This window comes from Camellia sinensis, chromosome 5 (assembly GCF_055761805.1).
Source record: "Camellia sinensis isolate YWXY chromosome 5, ASM5576180v1, whole genome shotgun sequence".
Taxonomy (NCBI): Eukaryota; Viridiplantae; Streptophyta; class Magnoliopsida; order Ericales; family Theaceae; genus Camellia; species Camellia sinensis.
In genome coordinates, this window is record NC_138965.1 from 114987430 (window position 1) to 114998693 (window position 11264).

Here is an 11264-nt window from a genome sequence, read left to right on the forward strand (position 1 = left end):
TCTTTAAGAAATTTGAATTCGAGGTGTTAACGCCTCAATATCACCAAAAGGGGTCGGTTTAGCACGAAACTTGGCACACACGACCACCTAGGCACGAGAGACTTGTGGGAGAAGACGGAACTCCAATCGGGTTCCCGGTTTGGGAGTTAGAGCCGTATTTTGGTTTAGGCAAACTAGTTCCTTAAGAAACTTAAATTCGAGGTGTTGACGTCCCAAAATCACCCAATGGGGTCGGATTGACACGAAACTTGGCACACACAACCGCCTAGGCACAAGACACTTGTGGGAGAAGACGAGACTCCAATCGGGTTCCCGGATCAGGAGTTAGAGACGGATTTTACTCTAGGCAAACTAGTTCTTTAAGAAACTTGAATTCGAAGTGTTAACGTCCCAAAATCACCAAAAGGGGTCGGTTTAGCACGGAACTTGGCACACACGACCGCCTAGGCACGAGAGACTTGTGGGAGAAGACGAAACTCCAATCAGGTTCCCGGTTTTGGAGTTAGAGCCGTATTTCGGTTTAGGCAAACTAGTTCCTTAAGAAACTTAAATTCGAGGTGTTGACTCCCCAAAATCATCAATTGGGGTCGGATTGGCACGAAACTTGGCACACACGACCGCCTAGGTACGAGAGACTTGTGGGAGAAGACGGGACTCCAATCGGGTTCCCGGATTAGGAGTTAGAGACGAATTTCACTCTAGGCAAACTAGTTCTTTAAGAAACTTGAATTCGAGGTGTTAACGCCTCAAAATCACCAAAAGGGGTCGGTTTAGCACGAAACTTGCCACACACGACCGCCTAGGCACGAGAGACTTGTGGGAGAAGACGGGACTCGAATCGGGTTCCCGGTTTGGGAGTTAGAGCCATATTTCGGTTTAGGCAAACTAGTTCCTTAACAAACTTGAATTCGAGGTGTTGACGGCCCAAAATCACCAAACGGGGTCGGATTGATACGAAACTTGGCACACACGACCGCCTAGGCACGAGAGACTTGTGGGAGAAGACGGGACTCGAATCGGGTTCCCGGTTTGGGAGTTAGAGCCATATTTCGGTTTAGGCAAACTAGTTCCTTAAGAAACTTAAATTCGAGGTGTTGACGCCCCAAAATCACCAAACGGGGTCGGATTGGCACGAAACTTGGCACACATGACCACCTAGGCACGAGAGACTTGTGAGAAAATACGGGACTCCAATCGGTTTCCCGGTTTGGGAGTTACAGCCATATTTCGGTTTAGGCAAACTAGTTCCTTAAGAAACTTAAAATCGAGGTGTTGACACCCCAAAATCACCAAATGGGGTCGGATTGGCACGAAACTTGGCACACACGACCGCCTAGCCACGAGAGACTTGTGGGAGAAGATGGGACTCGAATCGGGTTCCCGGTTTGGGAATTAGAGCCATATTTCGGTTTAGGCAAACTAGTTCTTTAAGAAACCTAAATTCGAGGTGTTGACACCCCAAAATCACCAAATGGGGTCGGATTGGCACGAAACTTGGCACACACGACCGCCTAGGCACAAGAGACTTGTGAGAGAATACGGGACTCCAATCGGTTTCCCGGTTTGGGAGTTACAGCCATATTTCGGTTTAGGCAAACTAGTTCTTTAAGAAACCTAAATTCGAGGTGTTGACACCCCAAAATCACCAAATGGGGTCGGATTGGCACGAAACTTGGCACACACGACCGCCTAGCCACGAGAGACTTGTGGGAGAAGACGGGACTCGAATCGGGTTCCCAGTTTGGGAATTAGAGCCATATTTCGGTTTAGGCAAACTAGTTCTTTAAGAAACCTAAATTCGAGGTGTTGACACCCCAAAATCACCAAATGGGGTCGGATTGGCACGAAACTTGGCACACACGACCGCCTAGGCACGAGAGACTTGTGCGAGAATACGGGACTCCAATCGGTTTCCCGGTTTGGGAGTTACAGCCATATTTCGGTTTAGGCAAACTAGTTCTTTAAGAAACCTAAATTCGAGGTGTTGACACCCCAAAATCACCAAATGGGGTCGGATTGGCACGAAACATGGCACACACGACCGCCTAGGCACGAGAGGCTTGTGAAAGAATACGGGACTCCAATCGGTTTCCCGGTTTGGGAGTTACAGCCATATTTCGGTTTAGGCAAACTAGTTCCTTAAGAAACTTAAATTCGAGGTGTTGACACCCCAAAATTACCAAATGGGGTCGGATTAGCACGAAACTTGGCACACACGACCGCCTAGGCACGAGAGACTTGTGGGAAAAGAGGGGACTCCAATCGGTTTCCCGGTTTGGGAGTTAGAGCCATATTTCGGTTTAGGCAAATTAGTTCCTTAAGAAACTTAAATTTGAGGTGTTGACACTCCAAAATCACCAAATGGGGTCGGATTGGCACGAAACTTGGCACACACGACCGCCTAGGCACGAGAGACTTGTGGGTGAAGACGGGACTCCAATCGGATTCCCGGATTAGGAATTAGAGACGGATTTCACTCTAGGCAAACTAATTCCTTAAGAAACTTGAATTCGAAGTGTTAACGTTCCAAAATCACCAAACGGGGTCGGATTGGCACGGAACTTGGCACACATGACCGCTTAGGCACGAGAGACTTGTGGGAGAAGACGGGACTCTAATCGGTTTCCCGGTTTGGGAGTTAGAGCCGTATTTCGGTCTAGGCAAACTAGTTCCTTATGAAACTTGAATTCGAGGTGTTGACGCTCCAAAATCACCAAAAGGGGTCGGTTTAGCACGAAACTTGGCACACATGATCGCCTAGGCACGAGAGAGTTGTGGGAGAAGATGAGACTCGAATTGGGTTTCTGGTTTGGGAGTTAGGATCAGATTTCTATCTAGCCAAAATTATTTATTTAACTATCTTTGTAATTATATAATAAATAATTTTTTATGTTTTTTTTGTAATTAAAATATTAATACATAATTATATTGTCACTAATTATTTTTATTTTTTATTTTCAGATATTTCCTAAGTAGCAGTTTGCTTCTTGTGGAATGCAGCCGTGTGAAGATTGCGACGGACTTTTGTTTATGAAGAAAACTTTTATTTTTGATTTACATTATTTAGATTTGTGAACAACATTATGTATGTATTTTGCAAAATTATGTGGTTGGATAATTTTGATGATGTGTTGTTATGAATGGAAGAGTACTTTAATTAAGGATGAAATTTTATTTATATACAGGAATTTTTATATTATTATATAGTTATCGATTTTTTTTAGTTATTTTTATTTAATACAGGTAATTTGCATATTTTTAATAATTTTAAAATTGCATTTTTTTGTTAGAAACAGGTTTTTGCAACGGTAGCATAGCCGTCGCCAATGATATTGGCAATATGAACAAAAGGCCTTTAGCGACGGTACTTTCATCGTCGCAAATAATATTTTTAGAGACAGCACACTTTTCTGTCGCAAATAATAGTATTAACGACGGTATTAAACCCGTCGCAAATAACCAGTTTTAGCGACGGTATTTTTTACCGTCTCAAATAAACCCTTTTGCGACGGTATTTTCCCGTCGCAAATAACCATATTAGCGACGGTATTTTAGTGCCGTCTCAAAAACTTCAGATTTTTATACATTAACTGCGACAGCATTTTGCCGTCGCTAAAAGACATCTTTGCCGTCGCCAATGTTTTTGCGACGGCTTTACCGTCGCTAAAGACCTTTAGCTACCCCTTCTGTTGCGACCCCCCTACTACCGTCGCTAAAGGCTATTTACCGTCGCAAAAAAGCATTTGAGACGGCTTCTTTGGTATTAGCGACAGTATTTTACCGTCGCAAAAAAATGATTTTTTTGTAGTGAGACTACTAATAGTTGTGGATGATCTTGTTGTCTTTCATTCAATTTGTAAAAAGCTACTCGATGGGCCAAGAAAGAATAGGATTCCATCTATTGTTGAAAACATAAGACGAGTATAATGTGGTAGATGCAAGAAGCACGTTCATGACAGGAAGATTTGTAAGGAGACATTGTCCTGAAAGACATTATTATCTTGTAATAAAAGTATGAAAATAATGTAATGCTTTTGTAATAATAGTCCACAATTCACTTAGTTGCTCTGTAATTCAATTTGACACTTTAATATGTTTTTTTAATGTTTTTGATTAGTTTCATGTAAAAGAATTTGTAATGGGGCTTGTTCAGTAGAAGTGAAGATTTTGAATAAAATTTTACTCTAAAAGACAATAAAATGTTACTGTCAAAAACAATATAGGTTTGGTATGAGTTCTACTGTAAAACATATCCAGCATGTACCAACATATGCGTCCTTTTTATTTTTAAACTTTAAAATGATATAACTTTTGATCTAGATGTCAATTTTTAGTAAATAGTATTTTTAGAATCCTCTCATTAAGATCTATCAGATAAGATCTACATTACTATGAAATTCTTTAAATAAAAAAAAACAAAATACTGTCAAAATTGGCATAGACAGTAAAATTTTACTGTTTATCAAAGTAAGGTGAAATCGTAGCGTCATTCAGAGTATAATTTTACTTTGAATCAGAGTAAATTATACTATAATTCAAAATAAAATTTTATTGTCATTAAGCAAATCAGCAATCAAACTTTATTTTCGTTAACTAGAGTAAAATTTTATTGTTACAAAAACAGAATACATACTAGATAGAGGAATTATAGTCAAATTTTACTTTAGATCTATGAATAAATAAACAAAAAAAAACTCTCGATTTTTATTGTAATATCTCAATTTATCATTTTTTTGACATATATGAGATCATTTTATCTCAGATCTGAAACTATTGATTTCAAACATGAGTTCGTAGGTGTCACGACCCAAACCCGCCCCATGGGTTTAGTACCGTAACCGGCCAGTAATCCGAGATTACCGAAGGCCTGCTTAACAGTAATACAGTAATACAGAGTACAGGGGCTGGCGGAAGCCAATACAGTAATTAAACAATGTCCAATGAGCTGTGACAGTCAGTATGCAAAAAGACTTTTCATTCAAATATATATACAGTCGAACAGAACAGCATGCACATATATACAATCATTCAGTTTAGGGACCTAATCCCTATTAAACAGTACAGTACAATCTATACAGTCGTACAAAATAGATATAGAGACAGACGGGGAAATTAAAAACACCCCTAAGCCGTAGTTTGACAGGCTCGGAACCTCGCATTGAGGCACATAGGTTGGCTCGACAAAACTGGAGTTTACCCCGACGCTCTTAGCTGCGGTCTGGTGCCTGTACACCTACATATATATATATGAGCAGTGAGCTAAAGCCCAGTGAATAATACAATACGTAAAGGGGTTAAGAATGAATGTCCTTACAGTAATGGAAACAGTTCATTAAATCAATATTTCAGTCGTTCAGTCGATACAGTCATATGTGGTACATCCATTAGCATAACAATACAGTAATCAGTAGGTCTTAAAAGACCGAACAGTAAATGATGGCCATCAGTCAGTAACAGTAGTGGTTCCAACGAGGGAACCGGCAGAGATCTCTGTAACAGTAACAGTAAACAGTAGTTGTTAAGGATGCCACAATACAGTTCGGAATATAGGACATACATTCATTCAATTAACAGTAATAGTTCGGAAAGCAATATAGTTCAATTGTTCAGAAGATAATCATTTTGAACATATCTTTACACAGATGTTACTCACAGAGTTCTGGGCTATAGTAAAGCTAGAGCGCGTCCCCAGTCGCCAACCCTACACAGTGACAGATTAACACACACTAAGCTACACAGTTGGGAAAATAATAACTTAATCCCTAATTGCCTCGGTGTGTTTCTACATCTATATCCTCAGTAAGATGTCTTAAACTAGGCCTAAGGATGCCCAGAATGAGATGAGGATGCAAAGATACACTTGAAAAAGCATTTCCAGACTTTTCAGAAAACAGGGGTCACGCTCGAGCGTATGTTAAACCGCTCGAGCGGACATGAAGACAAAGGCTTCCGCTCGAGTGTAGAATTACCCGTTCGAGCGTTCTGCAAAACAGTCAAAAGTGCTGAATAGGCGAAAATCACGCTCGATTAGGCGCTCGACACCCGCTCGAGCATGAGACACAAAGTCCCGCTCGAACGTCAATTATTCCGCTCGAGCGGACTTCAAAATAGAACAAAAATGCTGGGAGCACGATTTCCACGCTCGAGCGCCAGTCACCCCGCTCGAGCGTGAGTCCAAATTCTGGAAATTCCAGATTTGAACCTCAAACTCAAAACCAAGTTTTAAACCATAAATTTCGATCCTCTTGGGCCAATTTTCTAGAAAACACATCAAAACTCATACTTTAACATGATTCAAAGCTCAATTGTAAAATCAAAGCCCAATGGTGTTTCAAATAAATACAATTCAAACCAATTTCAAAGCTTCAAAACATGCTCTAGAGAGCCAATTGTTCCAAAAACAAGATGAAAACATGGACTTAATATAACTATGAGCATGCATGAGACAATTCCCCATGAAAACAACTTGAAATTCTACAATATACACATGTATGCAACAATGGAGCTCTAATACCATACTTTAAGACCAAAACTTGACTCAACTCTTCAATTAAGCATGAATCGTGCAAGAATGAACTTAAATTCCACAATCAAAAGGTTGAATTCCTTACCTAAAGCTTGAAAGGCAAGTCTAGAGCTACAATTATGCAAGAGTCCTTCCAATCTACTCAATTTCCAAGCAAACCAAGCCAAATGAGATGAAACTAACTCTCTCTCTTATCTCTCTCTCTCAAGTCGGCAAGAACAAGGAGAATGGACTGATGAAATGGTTTGATTCAATTTGTATACAAGTCTCAAAATGTGCAAAGTAGTGGCCACTAAGTGGTCTAATTGTAAATAAGTCCAATTCATATAATTTGACACCATTTAATCTAATTTAATCATACCTAATCAGTTTTCAGGTAATTAAACCATAAAATCACATTAATTCTAAAGATCACAAATCATCAATCAATTTCAGATTCGGCCGCCGATAAGGCCTTCAATTTGCAAGTTTAAACATAAACACAAACAGATAATCAAACGATCAAATAGATAGACATACAATTGAACAGATATACTCAGTCAATTCAGTTTCAGATTTCTGTCAGTCAGTTCAGTAGTTTATTCAGTTCACTTATCAGTCATAATCAGTTCAGTTTAACGGTAATCAGTAGTCATTCGGTAAACAGTGACGAGGGTTATTACAGTAGGTATCAAATCTGAAATGGTAATGGTTGACGGTAAATGGTGGTCGCGGGCCAACGGTGAGGATAAACGATGTCGACCGATGATGGAGATGGTAGAGGCGAGAAACAACCATCAACGGTGGATATGGTGGAAGAGAGAGAGAGAGAGAGAGAGAGAGAGAGAGAGAGAGAGAGAGCTATAAAAGAAAGAGAGCTTCTCTGACTTGTGATGGTTGATTCGGAAGTAACGACCAGTATAAGATGATGAAATCATTCAATAACTTCGAAACATTTGACAATGTCACTTGAAAATCTCTCATTATGCTTCAATTTTTGCTTCAATTAACAGTTTTCGAATGAGGGTTTTCAAATCAAGGGTTTTTGAACTTCAACGGTTTTCAAATGAAGAAAAAGAACAAGAGAGACAAATAGCTCAATTGCTTACTATTGCCTATATATATGCAAGGGTATTCCTGTCTTTTCATCTTATTTTTTTAATTCTTATGGGTTTTGACATCATTAGTTTATTCCATATTCTTTACACAAAAAAGGTCCAATAAGAGGGGGTTCTCACCAAAAAATCCCATAAAATTAAATTTCTAACTATCATCCTATATGATAATAAAATTATCAAAACTGTTAATCAAAACATATTGCTAACTTTATTAAAAGTTATTAATTAATTATTTGTTATACAATTAAATTTTTTATAAATTGAAATATAATTTTTAAAACTATAAACAACAATTAATATTCCAAGCATACTTTTTTTTATTTTTTGAGAGAGACACAAAGGGTGAATGGTCCATTAAAATGTGGTGCTGATTTAAGTCTTGTTTGGTGGAAGCCAGCAGAGTTAAATTATGGAAAAGTGTCTGCATTTCATTTCAGCACCACATATTAATGAACATCCACCCTTCGTCTCTCTCTCTCTCAGAGAACAAAAAAGTGAAGGGTTTGTTTGTTTTTATGTTTTGGTATTATGTTTGTGGCACCCGCAAGTGAAGGAGCCAGTCACTGATTGAGTGTTGTTTAATTTTTGGCAATCATGGTGTTGGATAATATGATAATCTTCATGTAGCTATATCTAATTTTTTTTTTTTTTTTTTTTTAAGAAATTTTTACAAATATTTTATTTTATTTCCTTTATTGATTGACACTTTATACATCATCTTCTAAAACTAACATAAAATGGACGAGTCCCATAGTTTGGACAACTAGACATTTTTCTATTTTTTATTGTAGACACAAGATAATGAGACTTATATAATCTAAGACATGCTAACTTGTATTTATGAGTTTGAAAATAGGGTAAGAAATGAAAGTATATGCAACATTTTTCTAATCTTTTTCCTAATTTTTACTTGCTCCTCTCTCATATGGGCTCACTATGAACCTCATTATGATAATCTGATTCGTTCATTTAATAAGTTTATTTTTTATTTAGATTCTTCATGAAAAAATCAAATTAATTTAATATTTGTAACCACATAATTTTATTATATATTATCTTTAAAAAATAGACAATTAAGATTTTAAAAATAAAAAGTGTAATTTTTTTTAAAACAAATATGATAACAGCAGTGCTTCGGACCCCCAGTGACCCCCAGTGCCACGTGGCAGCTTGCCACGGGCCGAAACCCAAAAAAAAAAAAAAAAAACAATTTTTTTTGGCCAATCACGGAAGACCCCTAGCACCCCAGCTGGGGGTCTAAGTCATTTTTGATATGATAAAATGCTAATAGTTATTTGGCCAATTTATAAAATGAGCTAACCAAATACTTAAAATAGAACCTATAATCTGCTATGCCCCGCACAGCTGCCACTATTATGCGACTGATGGACCTCATTTTGGGGCCCATTTTGATAATTTAAACCATTCACTTTTTAGGATACATCGAATAGAATATACTTGTAAAAAATCAAATTAATCAGATATCGATAGTCCTTTCATCTAATTGCATTGGTGTATAGTTTTATATTTTAAATTTTATTTACTATTTATTTTTTTAGATACAAATGTAATTCGATGAAATGACTATGGGGACATATTTTTAGGGTCATGCCACGAGGCCGAGGTACCACGTGGACGAGCCATAATGCCTAGATTGTTTTGATATTACCGAGATATGGTGCGATAATGTAGAAATTCGGATAGAGGACAAAAGTCCTAAATAAGTTGAAGTGCTTAATTTGGATAGAGATGAGGCTCTTTAATGGGATCATTCTTATCTAACTAAGAGTTTGAGATATATGCTGCACTTGAGTCTTATGAAGTGAGACTTCTAGGAGACGAGGGCACTACTGGCTATAAAAGTAAGACATCATCGTGAGTCTAAAGTATGCTTTTACTTGTGAATTGTGTAATTGTGTTGATATCTTGTGAGATAAGTTACTGACTAGATCGTCGGAGTGTCTCTGGATAGACGAGCCACCGTGATATTTCTTGTTTTCTTGTGTGTAGGTGTTTGGCTTAATCTATTCTTTTGTGTACTCTCCAGCTGAGTTCCCTAGATCTCGGTAATGAGTTCTGTTTGGTTGTGAGGTCAAAAATCAACACCCACAATTTGGCGTCGTCTGTGGGAACTTAGTAGGAATAGATGACCAACATTCAACAAGAAGGACAAGAATGATTATATTGATTCTTGATTATTGGTTCTTGATTTTTGATTAGTGGACATTTGAGTCCTTGTTTCATGAAGCCGACGAGTCATGATTTCGATCAGAAGAGTATCTCTAGCATGTTGTTTAGCCGATATGTTGGAAGATTAGACGATATAGGTTCTATCACCTCGGGTTGCAAAGGTAATAGAACCTAGGGGGCAGTTGTGGGGAGATATTTTTAGGGTCGCACCATGTGGACGAGCCATGATGCTGATATTGTTTTGATATTGCCGAGATATGGTGCAGTAATATCGGAATCTGAAATATTCGAATAGAGGACAAGAGTTATAGATAAGTTGATGCGCTTAGTTTAGATAGAGATGATGCTCTTTAATGGAATCATTCTTATCTAACTAAGAGTCTAAGATATATGCTGCACTTGAGTCCTATAAAGTGAGACTTCGAGTGGATGAGGGCACTACTAGTTACAAAAGTAAGGCACCTCATGGGCCTAAAGTATGTTTTTACTTGTGAGTTGTGTAATTTTGTTGATATTTTGTGAGATAAGTTACTGATTTGATCGTTGGAGTGCCCTGGCTTGGACAAGCTACCATGGTATTTCTTGCTTTCTTAGGTGTAGGTGTTTAGCTTAATCTATTATTCGGTATGCTCTCCACCTGAGTTCCCTAGATCTCGGCAGTGAGATCTGTTTGGTTGTGAGGTCAAAAATCAACACTCACAATGACTATCGATGTCCGATCAACTTGATTTTTGTAGGTATATTGTACTCAATATACCTTAAAAAGTGAACGATTTAGATTATTGAAATAGACTCCAAAATTAAGTCAATCAACTGCACAACGATGGCTGCTGTCCCAATTCATATTTTTCCTAATATATTCTGATGTGAAAGCAAGATACCAATATAGCTTTGATTATCTTCCACATGATATTTAAATAGTAGAGGCTCCAACATGTAATCTAAATTAGTCCAAATTCTAGTTATGTTTATAATTAATAAATTAAGTGCAATGATTAACACCAATAATTTTTCCTAGACAAAGGGCTAAATCAAAGAAATTTTCAAAAAATTGTAACATAGCACATTGAAGTGATTTGATAGAAACCAAATCCTCTGTCCCACTTTTCCCATAAGTCCAATTTTAAATAATTCCATCGACTCATCGTATCGTGTATGGAAGAAAAAAAAACTAGAAACAAGAGAGGAAAAAAATTGAGACCATAGTATTTTAATGAAACCAAAACCAGCAAAAGACAAGTACAAGGCTCTGGCCCCACTACAGATTTATAAAAGTTCAGAGATGTACATATTCTTACCTTGATAGAGATTATTTTTGTAATTTAAATCCGTAACGTTCAAATCACAATACTACAAAGTTTTATCACTGCTCCAAGGCTTGTGCTCATAAAGTCAAGCCTAGCTTATCCATTCCACATTCAACTGAAAATGACAATATGATTAATACTCCA